This window comes from Schistocerca gregaria, chromosome 6, assembly GCF_023897955.1.
Source record: "Schistocerca gregaria isolate iqSchGreg1 chromosome 6, iqSchGreg1.2, whole genome shotgun sequence".
Classification (NCBI taxonomy): Eukaryota; Metazoa; Arthropoda; class Insecta; order Orthoptera; family Acrididae; genus Schistocerca; species Schistocerca gregaria.
In genome coordinates, this window is record NC_064925.1 from 380,431,321 (window position 1) to 380,454,362 (window position 23,042).

The following is a 23,042-nucleotide window of genomic DNA, read 5'->3' on the forward strand; positions in this document are numbered from 1 at the left end:
GTGTTCAGATAGAGAGTAATCTGTGGTGGAAAGCCCACGTTCAGGATCTTGTTCAAAGACTTAATACTGCCATTTTTACTATACGAACGGTATCAGAAATTAGTGATCGTTCGACACGAAAATTAGTCTACTTTGCTTATTTTCATTCGCTACTGTCGTATGGTACCATATTTTGGAGTAACTCTTCTCATTCTAAAAGGATATTTTTGGCTCAGAAACGGGCGGTTCGGGCAATAAATGGTGTTAGTTCACGAACCTCTTGCCGACCACTGTTCACGAGTCTGGGTATTTTGACATTGGCCTCTCAATACGTATATGCCTTACTGTTGTTTCTTGTTACCAATGCCGGTCGGAGTGGCCGTGCGGTTCTAGGCGCTACAGTCTGGAGCCGAGCGACCGCTACAGTCGCAGGTCCGAATCCTGCCTCGGGCATGGATGTGTGTGATGTCTTTAGGTTGGTTAGGTTTAATTAGTTCTAAGTTCTAGGCGACTGATGACCTCAGAAGTTAAGTCCCATAGTGCTCAGAGCCATTTGAACCATTTTTGTTTGTTACCAATATTAGTTTATTCCCAAGAATAAGCAGCTTTCACTCGGTTAATACTCGGCACAAATCAAACGTGCATTTGGATCGGACTTTCTTAACGCTTATGCAAAAAGGTGTGCAGTATACAGCTGCATCCATTTTCAATAAGCTGCCACTCGAATTCAAAAATCTTAGCAGCAATCCACTCGCTTTCAAATCGAAACTGTTGAGTTTCCTTATGGGTCACTTCTTCTATTCTGTCGAGGAGTTCCTTGAAAAATTAAGTTGATTTTTATTGTATTGTTGATAGCGTTTACTTAAACTTATGGACTGACTTTTGTAAGGTTCATGAACAATTATTTTTATCTGTTGTTACGTTTATGTTGTAATTTCGTGTACTGACACGTTCGATGACCTTGGAGATTTGTTCCTCAATTTGGTCCTACGGAACTTGATGAGTAAATAAACAAATAAAAAGAATACGCCTATGATGAAACACTAAAGCGTGGACGATAACTCATGCTGTCTTTACGGGCGCTAAATGGCATCTCGGTGTGTCAACACAGAGTGTAGGGCCTTTAGACGGCAGTGGAGTAACTTTTATTGCAGCACAGTCTTAACAGAGGGCTGATACAGACTTTCAGTACGACGATGATACAGCCACGGGCCGTGCGCCCGCCTGTGCCAAGGGCGAGATCAGCAAGTACTGTAGGCTCTACATACCGTAGTGTAGGCTAGTGTGGGCCAGGACGGCGCAGGCACGGTAACGTGAGACGTCCCGAAACTTGCCACGCCACTGTAAAAGCGCGGCCCGGCCGGACATCCGCATTGGCGGCGTTTAATTTGCGCCGCCGTCGCTGACGTTCCAGCAGACGGCTGGCTTCTGCCGCACACGCATACATGCAGCCGCCTTCTGCTGGAGCCACAGGCGCACAGCGGCGACACCCACGCAGCGGCATTCGGCAGGTAAGAGCCGCAGTCACAGGCACTGAGCGCGTCCTCGACCGCAGCCAGTTGTGCGGACCGTGTGCTCGGGAGCCATCTGCAACTGTTCAGCAGCCGCGGGCAGCACTGTCGAGCTCTGAATGTGTTGTACAGATCTTCTCCATGCCCAGAGCGCCTCAAATCTACATCTCTGTCAATACACTTGAAGGACCGGACGGTCTGTGGCGGAGTGTACTTCTGGTACCACTAACTGTCCCCACACCTCCCCTGTTCTACTCGCGAATGGAGCATGGGGGAATGATTGTCGGTCAGCCTCTATATTAGCTCTAATTTCTCGAATGTTCTCGTCGGTGTCATTTTACAACCTGTATGAGGGACGAAGTGATACGTTGTCTGGGTCCGAACATTGTCTCCGTGCCTAATTTTGCCCTTGGGGAATTTCCGGTTTCCGCAGTTGGTAACAAATGTTTAGTTGTTCATTGCATTGTTGAGAGAGTTTGTTGTGTGGAGCACGTGAATCTTGCGTGTGCGAAGAAATTCATTTTTTAATGCTAAGGTGAGTTGGTGTAGCAGTCAAATTAACAGCCTGCAATTTCTATAGTGAACATTGATTTGTGTTCAAATATAGAGCTGTATTTCAGTAGTGTGTTGTAGTTTCTGGCGTGTAATCGTTACAGTCAAGGGTTTGGTCTATGTTGCTGTAGCCGCAAATACAATAAATCTGAGGACGTTCGTGTGTGTGTGTGTGTGTGTGTGTGTGTGTGTGTGTGTGTGTGTGTGTGTGTGTGAAATCTTATGGGACTTAACTACTAAGGTCATCAGTCCCTAAGCTTACACACTACTGAACCTGAATTATGCTAAGGACAAACACACACACACACACCCATGCCCGAGTGAGGACTCGAACCTCCGCCGGGACCAGCCACACAGTCCATGGCTGCAGCGCCTTACACCGAGGACGTTCGTAATTTCGTCCCACGTTCGTTTCCTATTTACGTTCCGGGGACAAAGTTTGGAACTGTAATTAAACACTGATATTTTTTGCTGTTTATAAATATTACATTACTTTTTTGATATGGGAAACCGCAAGAGGAGAGAAATGCATTCGTCGCACGAAATGCTTAGTTTGTTATCATGAAACATGCTGTTTATCTACACAGACATACAAATTTATATGGTAAACTTCTTTAGAATGCTGAAGAATCTCGGAAAGATTGTTAATTCATTATTCAAGTGACCGACAGTAGTGGACCCACTGGCAATGTTAGAAAGGAAAAATAAATTTAAATTAGTTGTGCTTTAGAGAATTTTTGTGGTAGATGAAATTACGAACACTTTTTTTGTACTTCTGTTTTTGCAGTGTTAGCGTTTACAGTAGTGAAACTCCCTGGCAATATTAGAAAGGAAAAATACAATTAAATTAGTTGTACTTTAGAGAATTTTTGTGGCGAACAAAATTACGAACACTTTTTTTTACATTTCTGTTTTTGCAATGTTAGTGTATATGTGAAATACTGGATTTAGTGTGTTACTGCAATTTAATTGTAACTTTCCTTCAAGTGGAGCATATGGTAAATTCGGGAATATATATAACAATCTGTAGACTTTTCCGTAGCCTTTCATGACTTGTACAGGTTTAACGTACCATGGTGACGAAATTTAGGCCCCCTAACTTACTCTTCCGAAATTTCAGTAAATCAGTCTCCGTGAGACTCAACGCTCTCTTGAAGCGACTGCCACTGCAGTTGAGCATCTTGGTAGCGCTCTCGCGGTCGCTAAAAGATCTTGTAGCGAAACGCGCCGCTCTTCGTTCAATCAGCTCTGTCTCTTCTACCGGATCTGCCTGGTAAGCGTCCCAGGTCTATCAAGTGCCTTATGAGCCAATTTCTTCGTGGATGTCACATTTCATTAAGATTCTTCCTATGAATCTCAGTTTCGCGACTGCTTTTTCTACTATTTGTATCATGTGGTTATCGCACTTAAGGGCGCTCTGGATAGTTATTCCTAGGTACTTCACGGTAGATACTGTCTTATCAGTAGTGTAGTTGAACAGTAGTGGATCTATTTCTCTATTTATGCGGATATGTTACATTTAACTACGTTCATAGCCAATTACCAGAGACTGCACCATTCATCAACCTTCTGTTGGTCGCTTTCTCTCGGGCCTTACTACTTTCTTACAGACAACCACATCATCTGCGAACAGAGTTAATGAGAATTTCCGAGTCGGCCGGAGTGGCCGAGCGGTTCTAGGCGCTTCAGTCTGGAACCGAGCGACCGCTACGGTCGCAGGTTCGAATCCTGCCTCGGGCATGGATGTGTGTCATGTCCTTAGGTCAGTTAGGTTCAAGTAGTTCTAAGTTCTAGGGGACTGATGACCTCAGATGTTAAGTCCCATAGTGCTCAGAGCCACTTGAACCATTTTAGAATTTCCGACGTTTTATACTAGATCATTTACATACATTGTAAACAGTAATAGTCCTATCACACTTCATTCGGGTACTCCGGAAATTACCTCTACGTCTGGCGAATTTTTTCCGTTAAGGGCGACGTGCGGAGCTCTGTCTGTAAGGAAGTCATGAATCTAGTCGGAAATCTGGCCCTAAACTTAATAAGCTAGTATTTTTTTCACTAGACTGCAGTGCAGCACGGTGTAAAATGCCTTTCTGAATTCAAGGAACACGGCGTCATCCTGAGCGCCGTTGCCTACAGCACTACGGATCTCATGGAGGAACAACCGAACTGAGTTTCGCAACGCCTCTGTTTGTGGAATCCGTGTTGATTTTTATAGAAGAGATTTTCGTTCTCCAGAAACGTAATAATTTTTTAAGGTAAAACGTTTTCCAGATCGAGGTCAACGATATAGGCCTACAGTTGTGTGCATCTGTTCTAAAATACTAAAATACTTCTTGAAAAAGGGAATGTCATGTGTTTTTTTCCAGTCGCTAGGTATCCTTCGTTGCTCCAGCAATTTATGGTAAACTGTTGCTAGAAGGGGAGCAAGTTCTTTCACATAATTTTAGTAGAATCTGGCAAGTATCTCATCTGGTCCTGATGCCTTTCCCCTGTTAAGCGATTGCAATTCCACGATCGGAGTTCAAACTCGAGCTTTCCGAGATTAACATCTCTTTCGCCCAGAGATGGCTATCTGCCAGGAACAAATCTGCTTCCCTTATAGTGGCGTCCAAGCTTGTCATTGGTCAGGTGACGTTGCTCCGAATTGTAACTTCTATCGGCGGTCAAGCCACCTGGAGAGTGGGACTCGCTTGCGGAAATATAGGAAATCGGTAATGCGGCGGTATGCCCTTCCATACCCCCCCCCCCCTTCCACCTCCCCCAATGGGCAGAGAGTGAGGGGCATAAGAGGAACGGAGATCACTCCCAGCAACACATATTCCCTGTAGAGTTATTTCTGGATGGATTTCTCTGAAGGCACTCTATCGCAGATACTTGTTTCCAGGCAGCACTCACGTTGAGACTTTCGTCTCTGTTAAAACTTTTATTGCAGATACACATTTCTACCCTTTCTTTTATTATGCAATCCCAGTAGGCCGGTGTGTGAAAGGACTCTTCGCTTTCTCAAAGTTATGCACTTGCTTAAGGCTATGTTCCCCTGTCGCTGATTTCTCAAGGTTTCTACACTTGATCTGCTGTGCATGTTCAGTGCGGCATCCAGCTGTGGTGCGGGTTCTCTCCCGTGCGTAATTTTCGCTACATTCACTTGGCACACAGTAGACACCAGGTACTCTCAAATTCAGGCCACCTTTCGCTGGATGCAGCAAAACCGTAATATCTTGTCCACGCTCGCGTTTCCTGGGAACATATGAAGTGCACCGTACCGGAGGAGCATGTATTACATCTAAGTACTACAGTTCTCTTGTCAGATGTAGCTGCAAGTGGCTCTACGTTGAGAATGGCGGCGTGTCGTTCCACAAAAGAAGAACTGAAATCTCTCGTATTGCTGGTTGGTTAGGAGAAGGGGACCAAACAGCGAGGCCATCAGCCTCATCGAAATAGGGCAGGATGGGGAAGGAAGTCGGCTGTGCCCTTTCAAAGGAACCACCCCTGCATTTTCCTGAAGCGATTTAGGGAAATCACGGAAAACCTAAATCAGGATGGCCGGTCACGGGCTTGAACAGTAGTCCTTCCGCTCGGTCTCTTGTATTGTTTGTTATTGTTACTTCCGTCTGTCACTGTATCAATGTAATGAAATTAGCAACGAAGGGAAACTGAAACTATTCACGACGGACTCGATGAGTACAGGACTGGACAGCTTCTGGCACTGGAGCATCTTCGGCATCGAGTGCTACCTGAAAACCAGTGCAACTTTTCGCAAATGAATCCAGAACGGCGCTCGGTCGATTTAATAACTTTCGTCCCAAAGAAACTATCCCATTTTCGTGAGACATGAGTAAAGCGTACTTAATTGTTTCTGCATTGTTCGAGCGCTGTTCGGAAAGTAAAGTCCGATCTGTCGCGAAATGGAAACCACTGTGAAAATCAAAAATATTTTGTTTGCAACAGTTAGCTACACCGTCTAGTTAGTTCTCGACATAGTCCTGCTCAGACTTAGACATCTGTCGTAGCGTTTTGCTAACTCTCAAATACTCTTGCCATAGAAGGCAGCCGCCAGTGCTTTCCTCTAATTCTCTATACTGGTCTGTAGCTCGTTGTCTGTGCCGAAATGTTGTCTTCATAGCTAGCGGTTCATTTGAGCGGAGATGGAACTCAGAGGGAACCAATTAGAGGCTGTGTTGTGGGAGATCAAACATTCCCATGGAAAACGCTCCAGGAGGTTGTTCAGTACCCCTACAGAGTGCGGCCGAGAATTGTCATGAAGAAGGAAACGCACAGCAGTTATGTTATTTGGGGTGCGTAACATCAGGAGAAAACGGTCACCAGGCCCCCATAGTTGGCGGGAGACATTGTTTTCTAGATATCTTTACATGCTGACTGTGCGCTCAGAACTGAAAAGAGCGACGTGACGTGGATTTTAACGGTAGTTTCCATTTCGCTCCCGATTGCAAATTGCTTTCCGAACAGCACTCGTACGTCACACCCGATCAATAAATAGAGCAATCTCGGTGAGTGAGGATGTTATTGCAGTGCTCCGCAAACTCACTTTAAGCATTTTTAGCCGCGTGAATGCGATGTTATTGTTACAGAAAGTGCAGTCCTCTGCGCTTGGGGCACTGAATGCCTATTGCAAGTTACAATGGTTTCATAAGCTTTACTAGCAGTTATCCTTACTGGGCTCCAACCTAGCCGCCGTAAACCACGACACGGTACGACGCTTATCTCTGACCACAGCCCCCTGCCAGTCTTGGCGGACCTTCGGAACGAGTCTGGAGCCTTCCCTTTCGCTCGTCTTCTCCATGCATGAAGACCAGAAGCACCAGTTTGAGTTGTGCACTCGCTTTGTGGAGTGTTGCTGTGCAGCTGTTCAAACTTCCCCTAAATGGCTCAAGAGCGATTTCTAAGGCAGTAGACTGGTTGATGCAGGCTTCTGTCTGGAAAATAAGACTTGTGTGCTGCCACATCTCCATCGTTTGCTGACGAATGTCCCACGATGGAAGTTCCTCCCGTTAGTGAGGTTACAAACGACAGCCCGTGCCTTTTGTTCACCGCGGCACGGAAGTGCATCGAGAATAACGAATGGGATATCGTTTCTGTGAAAGAGAATGGAGAAGGAAAAACATCGTATGAAAGACGAAATCAGGACAGATGCGTTGTAATAGAAAGTACGCGTGTAGCCTTCAATTTGCTGATGACCTTTTACTGTTTTGATCTATTCCACATAAACTGCAACAGAGAACATTTGAAAAGAGACCGGGAAATCAATTAAAATAACGTACAATTGTGTGTACTCACTGTATCGGAAAAAAACAACTAGAAGTAGTTGCCAGCACTGTGGGAGAAACAAGAGAGGCAGTTGAGATTTAATATTTAGGGCAGTTGATGACAGCGATTGCACTGGTGGGATAAATGGGAAGAAAGGTTAGGGTCTAACTTGCCGTCAACCAGAAGGTCAGTAGAGACGGGGCGCAAGTTCGCACTTTGCATATTATGTCGGGTGCGGCTTTTCGATACGAAGCATCTCGGACTTCACGTTAAGCGATTTAGCGGTTGGGGGAAACCACGGAAAACCTGAATCTGGATTCCCTGACGGGATCTGAACCGGTGTCCTTCCGAATGCAAGTCCAATATCTGCCTTGTCCGCCTCGCTCACTGAAGGAAAAAAATCTAGAAGAGTAAAAATTAAATAGGTTTATTTTAATCAAATAAACAAAGTATACGACCACCTACCTGCAATGGAATGATAAAATTCAATGTGCATTATCATCACTGACTTTTGGCAGGGAGAAAGCAATTTTTTTGCCTGGAAATTGAGGTTTAGGTCATATTCACAGCACTCGAGACACACACGCTGGCAATTGCTGGGAAAAACAAGAGGAAACTAAACAAACGGATCAGGAAAGAGACCGTAGGAGAAGGCATAACTGTGACCGATGAAAAGAAAGAGGATGGGAACTTGTGCGTGGCAAGTAGATGTTAGGTAGAGCGAGAAAATCCATGCCAAGAGGTAAGGAAAGCCTGGGGCGTCCACCTGTAAAAGAGACGTCTGCGGTAGGTTTATCCGCAGAATTGTGAAGAATGTGACCTTCTCTACATCTACATAAATTCTTCGCAGTCCATTGTATGGCGCATGGCGTACAGCTGCATAGGTGGATGCAGCGAGGGGATGCCTCAGGAAACATGTACAAATGACATGGCCCCACGTGGCTGATGTTTTTCGACGATAATGAAGAGTGCTAGTCATTTCCTTCCCTCTCCACTCACGAACCGGAATCCCGTCCTGGACCAATATCGCTGTTCCACTGTCGTTGTTCCAGTGAGGCGAGGTGTAGGAGATGTGCCGGCCTGGGTGTCCGAGCGGTTCTAGGCGCTACCGCCTGGAACCACGCGACCGCTACGGTCGCAGGTTAGAAATCTTCCTCGGGCATGGATGTGTGTGATGTCCTTAGGTTAGATAGGTTAAAGTAGTTCTAAGTTCTAGGGGACTGACGACCTCAGAAGTTAAGACCCATAGTGCTCAGAGCCATTTGAACCACTTGATTCTGTATGGGCGGGCATTGTCGTCCATAAACATACCCCTGAACAGACAGTCACGATCCAGAATAATCTCCTTGCAATGCCGCTGTGCAGTAACGGTACCTCGCGTAAAGATATGCAGCCGGCGATCGGCCATTGTGCATAGTGCCTGGCCACACCATAGCCTAGGCATACCAGCGACATTCTTTGCTGTGTAACGTGTCCCCCCCCCCCCCCCTCTTTCTCTCCCAATGTCGCTCTCTCTCCACCTTAACTGCTGGCCAGCATCACTTGCTACATTCCTCGGAGAAAGAAAAACACTCTGGACAACTGCAGCTGACTCTAACCAGCATGCTCTCTACACTAATAAACTCTTCGGCTATGATGTGGTTGAAATGGTATGTATTTAACACGCTTTCAAGCATACAGCCGAGCTTGGTTTAATCGCCTCGAAATGGTTCTGGCAGAAGGGCGTGTATCAGTACCGGTTGCAAGCTCTGCAGCGATAACAGAAACCGCCGACAGATGAAAAGTGTCGTAATGTGATAGGCAGACATCTATCCAGACCATCACACAGGAATACCAAACTGCATCAGCATCCAGTGCAAGTACTATGACAGTTAGGCGGGAGGTGAAAAACTTGGGTTTCATCGTCGAGCGGCTACTCATAAGCCACACATTACGCAGGTAAATGCCAAACGACGCCGCGTTTGGTGTAAGGAGCGTAAACATTGGACGATTGAACAGTGGAAAAACCGTGGGTGGAGTGCCGAATCCCGATACACAATGTGGCGACCCAGTGGCTGGGTGTGATTATGGCGAATGCCCGGTGAACGTCATCTGCCAGCGTGTGTAGTGGCAACAGTAAAATTCGGAGGCGGTGGTGTTATAGTGTGGTCGTGTTTTTCTCGTTTTGCGTAGCACTACCACAGCACAGGCCTATATTGATGTTTTATGCATCTCCTTGCTTCCCACTGTTGAAGAGCAATTCGAGGCTGGCATCTTTCAACACGATCGAGCACCTGTTCATAATGCACGGCCTGTGGCGGAGCGGTTACCCGACGATAACATCCCTGTAATGGACTGGCCTGCACAGAATTCTGATCTAAATTCCATAGAACACCTTTGGGATGTTTTGAGACGTCGACTTGGTGCCAGGCCTCACTTACCGACATCGATACCTCTCCTCAGTGCAGCATTCCGTGAAGAATGGACTGCCGTTCTCCAAGAAACCTTCCAGTGCCTGAATGATCGTACGCCTGCGAGAGTGGAAGCTGTCATCAAGGGCAAGGGTGGGTCAACACCATATTGAATTCCAACATTACCGACGGAGGGCGCCACGAACTTGTAAGTCATTTTCAGCAACGTGTCCGGATACTTTTGATGTTTGCTGTTGTCTATCATTGCCTGTGATTATTCCTATCCAACAACTTCATTGTTCCTCCGAAATTGTCAGATGGTATAATAAGGGCAGCATGAGCTCGCCTAGAGAAGCCTGGAGCGTATGAGACTGGACGCTGTTTCAGAACCTGGACAGGTGTGGAGGGAGTGTGGGGCATTGCAGGATGTGGTTTCTCCAGCGGAAGCCGTGCTCGACCAGTATATATATACATACACACACACGCTCAATATACACACATGGCTGGCTATCAGGGAGGAAACGGCGGCAAGCGTGGCGAGGCTGCGCGCGATACGACACGATGTACGAGACACGGTGCGATAGCACAGGCGGAGGCGGACTTCAGCTCTGTCGCGCACTGGCCAGGGCAATTAGAGGAGAGGAGGACAGATCAGGTCAGGCTGGGGTACTGCTGCATGAAGCGGGCCTGCTGCCGGCAAGCGGTAAAGCACTCAAACTCTCTCTCTCTCTCTCTCTCTCTCTCTCTCTCTCTCTCTCTCTCCCACACACACACACACACATGCACACACACGTGGAAACTGGTCACAGAAGCAGTAAGCGTACAGTGATTGATGTACTGTTACGCCAGTTTTTTTTATGTACCTATCCCAAGATGGCTTCTTCTTGTATGGCCATGTGCGGAATAGCGATCGTGTGTAGTTGTTACCCCAGGCGTAAAACACAAATATTCCTTGCGATTTTTAAGTGGTAATGATATTTTCAGTAGTAAATCGATGTTATTAAAAGTAGATACGTTTTCTCCAGTTTTGGAAGAAACTTGAAAACAAAAATGTTTAATTACTAAAACCGACGTCACCTTTCGTGGTATAAAAAATCTTTAATACCTCATTGCACGTTATATCAGTCGTCTCCGAAGTTACTATTCGAAGTTCTTGTACCTCTTATTAAGCTGTTGTATTAGAATCTTAAGCTGTTGCATTAGAATCCCCTTCCTTTTGTTGCAATCTCAGCCACTTGAGAAATTGGTGTAATAATTTATAACTGCCTTAGATGAAAATAAATCATCTTCTTCTTCAATAAATAATGTCGAAGACGATGACAAGATATTGCCTTTCAATTCACAAGTTCACAATAGTAAACGGAATTAATTATTTTCTGCTAATGCGTGCTGCTTAGCAATTGTAAATATACTCTCATGAGTTATTAACGCGTAAAAGACTATTTTCAAACTGGCATACACTACCTTACATCATTTCACATTCGGTTATTAATTTATTTTTTATTTATTTGTTTTCTTCGTTACACATGGAGATGCGAGAAATGCAGCTGCGATCGTCTATACTAATAATAAAACTGTAAAAATATGACGTCTGTGCACTGAAAATATTTGTCAAAAACTGATTGCAGCTGATGTAGGGGGTGTAACAGAATACGACAAGATTATCTTAAAATATTTGTCTGCCTGTTTGTTTGTCTAATTGAACACGCTAACCTCCAACACTACGAGGCAAATTTACGTGGAGTTTTCACAGGTAACTGGCGTGTAGCGTGGGCCAACGTATAACATTATTTCATCAAAATTCGATGGCGAGAAAAAAGATATATTTTAAAATTGTAGGAGTCTGCTCAGCTCAGTAGTTTGAATGGTTTACCTCAGCAACACGATCAACACGGCGACATATACCACAGAACCAATAGACGGCGCAGTTATTATCATTATTATTATTATTATTATTATTATTATTATTATTATTATTTACCTCAGTTAACAGTACTATCGTCGGAAGGTAATGTCAGTGACAGAATTTAGCGATGCAATCTTATCTTTACAAATAAAACTAATATTCAATTTACTTGGCAGGATAGACGGATTTAGTGATTTCGCTTCGTATATTAAAAATTTAGCGGTATTGCTTTGCTTCTTTCGATACAATGGGTTCATCATAAATAACTTTTCTGCTACCAGTCACGATTTTCTTTTATTCATATTTTACACGACGCTTCTCGGGAAACGATTCCCATTTTTCAAGAGTGTATTTCTTTGTACTACGTCATTTTTACGTAATGTTTTCAATGTGTGAAGTTCTGCTTCATTATGTTGAACCTGAAGCTTCGAAAACATTACGTAAAACTGACATAGGACAAAGAAGTACACACACACGAAAATGGAAATCGTTTTTCGAAAAATGAAAAAAGTAAAAGAAAATCATGACTTGTAGCAGAAAAGTTATTTGTAAACAAACCCATTGTTTTCATAGTCGCAGCCTTAAAAAAAATTATAAAGGAAAATATCAGATTCTTTCGATATATTTCACTTATATTTAACTTACTGACCAGGAAGTACGAATTTATTGAATTTCCTTTGTTATTTGGGTGTCTACCTATTACATTATGATTTCCTTTCCTTTACGAATAAAAAATCTACAAAACGGTCGAGTCTTTTCAAGACACTAGAACGGCTAAAAGACTACGCGGTCCCAGAATCGAATGAAGATCATGAAGCGAGACTTGCTGTGAATTTCAGGCTTTTTAATTCGCTCTTTGGAAACTTCTTTCGAAAGCGAGGCGTGACGTAACTCTGACCGAAAGTGTCGTGGATTATTTCGGTCCTCCCTTCGTGATGTACACTGAGGTGAGAAAAGTCTAGGGTACCTCCCAATATCTCGTCGCATCTCTTTTTGCCTTTCGCAGTGCAGCATCTCGTCGTGGCATGTACTCAATAAGTAGCTGGGAATCCTCTGCAGAAATACTCAGTCATGTTGGCCCTATAGCCGTCCGCAATTGCGGAAGTGTTGTCAATGCAGGATTTTTGTGGACGAACTGACCTCTCGATTATGTCCCAGAGTGTTAGATGGGATTCATGCCGGACGATGTGGATGGCCAAATCATTCTCTCAAATTGTGCAGAATGTTCTTCAAACCACTGAACCACTCGCGAATATTTGTAGCCCAATAACGTGGCACATTGTCACCCATAAAAAATCCATCGTTGTTTGATAACATGAAGTCCACGAATGGCTGCAGATTGTCTCCAAGTTGCCGAACAGAACCATTTCCAATCAACGATCTGTTCAGTTGGATCACAGGATCCAGTCCAGTTCATGTAAACGCATCCCACACCATTATCGAGACACCATCACCTTGCACAACGTCTTGTTGACAACTTGACTGCACGGCTTCGTGGGGTCTGCGCCACACTGGAACCGTACCATCAGCTCTTAGCAACTGAAATCTGGACTCATCTCAGTAGACCACGGTTTTCCAGGTGTCTAGAGTACAAGCTATGTGGTTACGAGCCCAGGAGAGGCACTGCAGGCGATCGTCGTGGTGTTAGCAGAGGTATTCAGGTAGGTCGTTCGCTGCCATAGCCCATTAAAGCCAAATTTCGTCGCACTGTCCTAATAGATACGTTCAAAGTACGTTCTGCTTTTATTTCACGCAGTGTTGCTTCTCTGTTGGCACTGACAACTCTACGCCATCGCCACTGCTCCCGAGCCTTATGTGAAGGCCGTCGGCCACTGTGTAGTCCGTGCTGAGAGGTAATGCCTGAAATTCGGTATTCTCGGTACACTCTTGACACTGTGCATTTCGGAATACTGATTTCCCTAACAATTTGCGCAATGGTATGCTCCATTCGTCTAGCTCCAACTACCATTCCACGTTAAAGTCTGTTAATTCCCCTCATGCAACCATAATGACGTCGTAAACCGTTTCATGTGAAACATCTGAGTACAAATGATAGCTCCACCGATGCACTACCTTTTTATACTTTGCGTATGCGATACTGCCGCCATCTGTATTTGTGCATATCGCTATTCCATGACTTTTGTTACCACAGTGTTAACAACTCAGATAGTTAGACAGTCGCACCGGGAGGCGTGCTCAGCCGGCCTAGTAACTAGAGACCGGATTATATGTAATTTAAAAAGCTCAAAACATCTAAACATTCATGGTGGTGTCTGTTTGTTCTATATCGTGTCTCCCTACCACTTGCGCGCAACGACGCTCTGAGCGTGTTTTTTAGGGAATTGACTAGTTTGAACCTGGAACCTGTTGCTGGTAAGGAGACGCCAGACCACACATAACATGTAGAATTCAGAAGAGTTCAGTGAGACTAGCGATGATATAACCAAATACTAAATGATCTCAGCGTCAGCTCCACTGCACTCCCTGTAAAAGAATCTTAATACTAACTAAATTTAGTGGAAGGGGTTCAAGGCTTTCCTATTTTTAGTTAGCTGGTAAAATAACGTCGAAAAAGCAGTTAAGTTTACCATTGGAAATTTTATTCTATTCACAAAAACATTGTTTATAAATTGCACTATTGATAAAAGGAAGTATTTTGATACAGGATGGTAAAAACCAACTGCGTTAAACAAAAATGTGAACGAATATTCCCTGAGTGGGTTTCCAAGTTCTACAATGGATCGAAGGATGATCTATGCCATAACATATCTATAATCTAGGTTTAAATTAAGTTTCACAAGAGAGAAAACTATAAAAATGGTCTACAGTGACCCTCAAATATCTTTAATTACTTATCTAACATGTCGTAAATAACAGTGGCTGATGTGGCTTCTCAATAACTATATAACAGAAAAATCATCGCGTTTCAGATTTTTAATTCAAGTGGCAAATGTCAACACCATGAGCTTTAATTGACGATCGACACTAGTATTACGCAAAGAGGGTGTAACAGATGAGACTTCTGCAGTTCTGAGTGAAGCCTTATGCGCTCAAAATTGCGGCATCGCGTGCGTTCATTACCTTGTCGGTGTTTAGGCAGCGTCAGGGCGGCAGCGGCCGGCGCAGCAGCCATCCAGCTCGCCGTCTCCTAACTAACTCCTCCTAACTTCTCCTTACTACCATTTACCGAAGTTGGTTTAAAAAAAACTATCTGGCTGTGTTTTCATCCGACCAATCAGGGTCTCAATGTTAACCTTAAGCTCCGCCTACAAAAATTCTGTCTATCCAATGAGAAACGTTATACTTTTCGTGGTTAGGCAATGTTCTTAAAGTTTGCAACGTAACAGAGACGGGAAAAAGTCTCACGCTAAAACTCGCAGCTGGTGTGGTCCTTTTAGCGTTATCGTAAGATCTATACTGTTCTCCTGGAGGGCTCTATCTTTTAACATGGGCTGGGGGTGGTCCTAACGTAACAGAGACGCGAAAAAGTCTCACGCTAAAACTGGCGGGTGGTGTGGTCCTTTTTGTGTTATCGTAAGATCTATACTGTTTTTTTGGAGGGCTCTAGCTTTTACCATGGGCTGGGGGGTGGTCCTTGACGTAACAGAGACACGAAAAAGTCTCACGCTAAAACGTGTGGGTGGTGTGGTCTTAGCGGTAGGCTGGCGACGTGAGTGTCCAGTCCGTCACTTATTGTAGCTTAACACGGTTCTGCTCTCGGCTTCTGTTCTCGTTTCTCCCCTCAGAACTGCGTCTGTCCCACGGTGGGAAGGTATGACATGCATTTAGGCATTCTTGTGTTAGTCTGTGGTATTCCATTTGCTCACTCGTTACTCGTATTACTTTGGTTAATTTAATGTCACGATTTATTCGGAGCTATGTGACACACTACTGACTTGCTTACCATGTCAGGGTTTTCATGGAAGGTGTTGGATTTGCCTGACACCTTACATACCACCACCCTTCGAACTTAATTTTTGCACTGATTGTAGGCAATGATTGAATCGTTGTCTAAGTCAGTCAAAAATTATTCCGGTGTCTAAATTTTGCTGCCTACTGTTCAGCCACGTTATTCTGTTCTATGCTAGTTTGTATTACTAATTTATATTTTTATATTCTTCCACATTATAATTAAAAATAACAAGAGAAGAATATTTTTATGCCATTATTAATTTTTAATTATTTTCTTTCTTTATTTAAGTGTGAAGTTTTTTTAAGAAGTTTGTTTTCGAAAGTGAGGAGTCTTTCACATCGATTTTCTTAGAAATATTGTTTTTATAAATGTAGTAAGTAAGTATCTATTCCTAACACATTTTCTAAATATCATGTACAAGTAAAATGTTTTTGTTTCAGACACTGATTTCAACATTGTTACACTAACAAATAAGAATTATTTCCAAGAATTGCTTTGACAAAGAAATATACATACACAAGTATTGAGATATTATCCTAACAAATGGTACAAATGTTAAAAAGGGCAAAACATCCAACAAGATAATTTTTTTATTTTTGTTTTTATAAGGAGAAAATAAGTAAAATATAGTTATTCTTTCATTTTTATGAGGAGAAAATAAGTGGCATATTGTTTCTTTATACACTGTCCATTTCAGAACTAATGACTTATTTTTATCGATAGTCTGTTTTTTACTTAAGTCCATAGTCAATGACTTATTTTGTAGTTTATTAGCTGTCTGGTGTGCTTAACTTATTTAGTTTTTTTACACGTTTCTTTTGCACAATTCGTACATCACATAATTTGATTTCACACATTCACTCAATCCTATGAATGTTTAAGCATGAGTTTGGCGAATGTTTTTGCACGAAGGTGATGGACTTGAGCGAGATGGATGTGGGCAAGTATTTGATGTACAGCTTCGTTCGTCGTTCCTTGTTGGCTTTGCAAGTGTGTGTTGCTGTTGTGGTGGTCCCATAATGGAATGGAGCTGTGAGTGCAGAATCTCGTGGTTTACTGGCTTTGTATGCATGAAAGTCATCGTTATGTGTCGCTGAAAGCGGTCGGTTTTCGTTGTAATACTTCGCAGACGACTAGTTTACAATAGGATAGGGATTTGGGAAGGTATGTCGTCTATTCTTCACCCATCTTCTTTCTTGGTCTCAATCTTGCGAATCTTCAACTTCTGTTCTTCCTGCTTTTTCTCTGCTTCTTACTTGCTTCTTGGTTCTTCTCTAGGCAGGATATGGAGATATTTATTGATAACTAGTATCTTTGAAGTTCTCCTCCTATGAACAGTTTGATAAAATGTTTGGGCTTGTCATTTTTAATTTGTGGAAGTTCTTCTTCAGTTTCATGCATCAGCGAGCTGTTTAATAGCAGTAGTGTGACTTTTACACATATTTTTTGAGAGCGGTGGCTTGCCCAAGCGGTCTTCTCGTCGGGCCCTTTTTTTTTTCGCTCTACTGAGTCGGGGGTGCTTGGGGGTCTACGAGCGGTGAACATCCGGTGGTGTCCCTGCACAGGTCCCTTTTGACGTTTGGCGTTCCGTTGCGTCTCTGCAGGGGTCTGTCACTGTGCGGCTTGGTGTTCCATCCCAGCAGGGCTCCACCTAGCGGGCAAATATATTGCCCATTTTCGCTACAAGAAGGTCACTCTGTTGGTCTCGCTGTCCTCGTGTCTTGCTAATTACGTCCTTTTCTTTCTTGATACTTCTGGCGTTGCAACTTGTGGGTCGTTTCATCTGGTCTTTGTTAGAGTTTTTAAAATGGTTCTTACAAAAAGTTTTACTTACAATCATCTAAAATATGTCTAGTACGTACATTGTTTTGCGCCTTCTTAAAAAGCTTTACAAATTTCGGCGCCCTTTCCATGTTACAATTCTAAGATATTTGGAGTCTTAATGTCTACTCAAGAATCCTCAAATTCGTTTTTTTATTTTTGTGTAGTGTGGTGGTGTATAGCATTTTAGTATTTCATGCTGTTAGACTATCTACGCTTTATCCCTTCACCTTAATCTATGGTACTATTGGTGTTACTATTGAACTACTCTCTTTTTCCCACCTTCCTCTCTCTTCATTCTTCTTTCTCCTGACGATCTTATCTGCGACATAATCTTGAAATATTGTGCTGATTATTTACCAGTAATAAAATTAATCTTCAAACTTGTACTGAAAGTGTTTAATACTGCCAGCCATAGGTAAAAATGCCTCTGCTTTATCTCGTAAAATACCCTCTAATTCTCTTTTACTGTGTTCCGAAATACCTTGAACTTCTTGCAATTTTTCGTCGATTTTTTATGGACTTCTAACATGAGTTGAGGCGATTCCCCCTTTTGTGCATACCATTCTAATTCTCCATCCTCTTTATCTCACGTCATTCTTAATTGTTTGTTTATAACTAGTATTTCTTCTAATTTTAGCTTTTGCTCAAAGAGAAGTGTGACATTCCCGAATGTTACGCTACCTTTCCCCATATCTATTATCGCTCGTCTCTCATTTAAAAAATCTCCACCTATAATCAAATCTACAGTTAGTTTAGGTATAATCACGGAATTGGCTTCGAACTTTTGATCTTGGCACGAAAGAGTTAACCTTGTTTGTCTCGCAACTTCCGCAGCATTGTTTCTAATAGGACCTCTTACTTTAATCTTACATGTTTTCAGAACTGGCAATTCCTCATTGGCATTACACTGCATTTTCTGAGATCGCAGTCAGTTCACTTCCGCTATCAATTACAATATTGACTGGGATATGCTTTACCATGGCCTTCACAATTGGTTGAATTTGAAAGGGTTGGTTCTGGTCTTCTTCTTCTTGCATCAATGAATCCTTCACTGAATCATACATGAGTCTTTTTAGAAATTTCCCTTGTGAATTAGAACTTTCTGTAGGACTTCGACTGCTACTTCTCTCTCTTTTATTTCCTCTTCTCTATTTCTTCCTTCATTTACGCTTCCTTCTACATCATCTTCTTTTTCCTTATCCTCGTCTATCTTCTCCTTCTTCGTCGCTACTTCCACATAATCGCATCTAAATGCTCTAATTATCGCTCCATAACTTCCTTCATTATATACGTTGGATTGTGTGCCCACTTGTAACTTATTTTCAACTTCTGTTGACTGCGCCTTATCCTCATTGAATTCGCTTTCCCTGGTTTCCATCTCAAATAGCTCTGCAATATTCATTACTTCGTCCTTTCCTCCTACATTCATTGTGCATGCGTCTGGTAATTCATCTTCCTCGTCAGTATTCTCCCAATTAATTTCGTCCCAACACGATATTGTCATTTTCTTGTCTTCGTATTCATCTGGTCCCTGCGGATTTGTTTCTTCCTTCTTTTCTTCTCGTGATAATATTTTTACTTCTCTGTTCAAGGTGCTACAATTGTCCTGGATCGGTGCGTCATTCTCTTTGGCGTGGGCACTTAGCTGTCAATTCGAACGTTTATCGGGGTTTGGTGGTCGTACCTCGACCTCTTCTATTTGTATTCTCTTTTCTTCTTTAGCTTGTTGGTAGAGGTTGGTTCTCCAGTACCCGTTCCAGTTGTCGTTATTCCCTCTGTAATAGTTGTTGCCGTTTCTGGGTGAATTATAGTTATTGTCATATTCTCTTCTAAATCCATTTGGATTTAGGCATTCTTGTGTTAGTCTGTGGTATTCCATTTGCTCACTCGTTACTTGTATTACTTTGGTTAATTTAATGTCACGATTTATTCGGGGCTATGTGACATACTACTGGATTTGCTTATCACGTCAGGGTTTTCATGGAAGGCGTTGGATTTGCCTGACACCTTACAAACACATATGCAAATGTGCATGAAAAATGCTTACTGTAATCATGGAAAGTGTCGAAACGTGCAAGGTCAAATAATAAAAAAGTAGTAGTTACTGCATGCGATATACATCGAAGTTGGACATGTGTTTATCGATTGCGAGGAAGAGCGGCAGCCACACAGAAAATCAGGACAATTAGAATGCTGATCTCGTGATCTGTATATTATTTTGTTTGTTTGAAGTAGTGCTGGAGGTAATTGACACTCTGAATCCTGCAGGGCTGTCTATAGATCCGTATGAGTACGAGGGGGTGAAGGTCTTTTCTGAACTGCACGTTGCAAGGCATCCCAAATATGCTCAATAATGGTCATGTCTGAGGAGTTTGGTGCCAGTGGAAGTGTTTAAACTTAGAAGAGTGTTCCTGTAGCCACTCTGTAGCAATTCTGGGCGTGTGGGCTGTCGCATTGTCCTGCTGGAATTGCCCAAGTCCGTCGGAATGCATAATGGACATGAATGGATGCAGGTGATCATGTAGGATGCTTACGTACGTGTCACCTATCAGAGTCGTATCTAGACGTGTCATGGGTCCATATCACTACAACTACACACGTCCCACACTATTACAGAGCCACAATCAGCTTGAAAAGTCCGCTGTTGACATGCAGGATCTATGGATTCATGAGGTTGTCTCCATAACCGTACGTGTCCGTCTGCTCGTTACAATTTGAAACGAGACTCGTCCGACCAGGCAACATGTTTACAATCATCAACACCCAAATGCCGGTGTAGACGGACCCAGGCGAGGCGTGAAGCATTGTGCTGTACAGTCATGAAGAGTACACGAGTGGGCTTTCGGCTGCAGCAATTTGCGGAACGGTTGCACTTCTTTCACGTTGAACGATTCTCTTCAGTCGTCCTTTGTCCTTTACTTGCAGGATCTTTTTCCGGCAGCAGCGATGCCAGAGACTTGATGTTTACCGGATTCCAGATATTTACGGTACACTCGTGAAATTGTCGTACGGGAAAATCCCCATTTCATCGCTGCCTCGGAGATACTGTGTCCCATCGTTCGTGCTCCGACTATAACACCACGTTCAAACTCACTTAAATATAGATAACCTGCCAGCAGTAACCGGTCTAACAACTGCGTTAGACTCTTGTTGCCTTATATAGGCGTTGCCGATTGCAGCGCCGTATTCTGCCTGTTTACATATCCCTGTATTTGAATACGCATGCCTATACCAATTTCTTTGGCGCTTGAGTGTATGTTGGCACTTATTGTTTTTGGCAAAAGTGCACCCATCCCATTAATAATTTCTTAAAAGTTTTCTCGGGAATATCTCCGACAATGAGGACTTCACTAGGCTAATTCGTTAACTGACTCAATTCGTTGAGCGCGAAACCTTGAGTTTCAAGCTTTTTAACACTCGCAGGTGTATGGGAAAAATGAGTACCAATCACAGCAACGTTTCTTTAATGCTATAATTATTAAATGCTTCATTGCACTGGCAAACTGCCTAAGCCTCTACACTATCGAAGTCGTTTATTACGCGTCTGGTGGCCTCCAAACGGTCATTGTGAAACAAAACAACTTCGACACGTGTACCCCAACGAGCTATAACTTGTTCAGGAAGTAAAGGCACACCTGGTTGTTCTTCTTTGTAGGTCTTGATGCCTTAAGAAACATTTCCTTTGTTTTTTGTGGATGAAATCAGTTTATTTACATTCTCAAACATGGATCGTACTTCGCCAAAGCGATGTGATCCTTGAGCAAAGAACGTCACACGAATCAAACTGGGCTAAAATACTTGGAGGGCTTTTCCTGCCTTGATCATATAGGGAGCAGCATCTGAGAGAAATACAAACACACTTTCATCTGCAGGAGATTCTGGGAATATTTTTCTAATGCACTCATTCACAATTCTGGACATCGTAGAATGATTTGTCTTTTCAAGTTCTTTGCAAGCAACGAAATAGGAAGAAGAAGGCTGTTGTTTTACATTATAATACATTATATTACATTTATCGTTTTCCATGGATTCCTTGGAGAGGAGTCTCTGGGATGTGGAGAGAGTTGTTTTAACGCCCCAACAATTAAGCTTGCAATGCGACTGCCACAAGTGTCGGTAGTTTCGCCAAATGAAATCCAAATAATCGTGTCCTTGAGTTCATTGCGTATTTCTTCCATAAAATGTAGTTAAATTGTCGGTATGCAGTTTTTACGCAGTTGTCGGTATGTAGTTTTGATTTAAGTAATATTTTCACAGGAAACATTTTAGGATACGGTTTGTAAGTTTGTGAAGAGGAGTATTATTTACAACGAGTGCTTCACATGGATCCATGCTAAAGCGATTTTTTGGTTACATTTGGATGTTAAATCCCTGCTCCGCGACATACCACTATCAAAAGTTGTGGTCATGGGCCTTTCTTTTGCATTCCTGCGATATGAAGACTTATCTTGGCATGCTGGTCTATTTGAAACATTTTTTTCACGAATGTTTTTCTTGTGGACTCTACAATATAAAACATTTCCGTCATATGTAAATAAATGTTCCAGGGGGTCTGCTATGCACGAAACGACAATTCCTTTTTCAGGCGACAAGGTGCACAACATGTTCCACACTACACGTAAACACATTAAACTCTGTACAAATAAAAAGGAAACAATGGACATGTTAGTAACAACTTGCTTAATTTGATTTAATTGACGCTTTCGGTGTGACAGGGGAGGGGATTAAGCGGGAGCGGGGCCTGCCTGTTCCTTCTCGCTAGGCAATGGCCTCTCCGTTAGCGACTGCACGCAGTTCTAGGTCGCGGTCACTCTGTGAGACGTGAAGACGAGGTCGAGATAGAGGCAGCCCGTCTAGATTTTTAAAATATTATACACACTGACTGAAAATATGCATCGTCACTAGTTTTTAGCTAAAATATACAATAACCGGTGAAAAGCAGCCAAACGTGCATATACATATAATCCGGTCTCTGCTAATAACGGTTGAGGCAGCTGCTCGCGGTAAGCTGCAAACCTAAGTTCAGTTCCGGGACCCTCTCAAAGTTACAGCCGTCACCACTTTATATCTATTACTCTGGATATTTACCATATCTGAACGATTTCCACTGATTTTATTTCACGTCGATATTTTCCCGGCTAACAAAATGGATTCCATACACGGTCTCCGTTATTCGATTTCTGTCCCCGACACAAGAGTGCTGAGCCGGCCGGCCACACACGGCGGGGCTTCTCGTGCTCTGCTGCCTGCTCGGCGCTTGACCCCAGTTGACCCCGTGTTGGCGCCGCCGTACATTCAGACACCTGACCAACTCCAGAAAATTGTAGCGAACTGCAGGAAGACCTCAAGAGAATCGGCTCTTGGCGCAGGATATAGAAGTTCATCCTCAATGTCACGTTTCAGATAGGCGCAATGACCCATTATTGTTGGATTACATGATTATCGAACATTCATTACGAGTTGAACCGATTGGACAACCTCTAGAAAGGAGGGTATAAGATGAACATCAACAAAAGAAAAACAGGGATAAAGGAATGAAGTCGAATTAAACCAGGTGATGCTGAACGATCTAGACTAGGAAACGAGACACTTATAGCAGTAGAAGAGTTTTGCTATTTGGGCAGCAAAATAACTGATGATGGCCGAAGTCGAGAGGATATAATATGGAGGCTGGCATTGTCAAGAAAACCTTTTCTGAG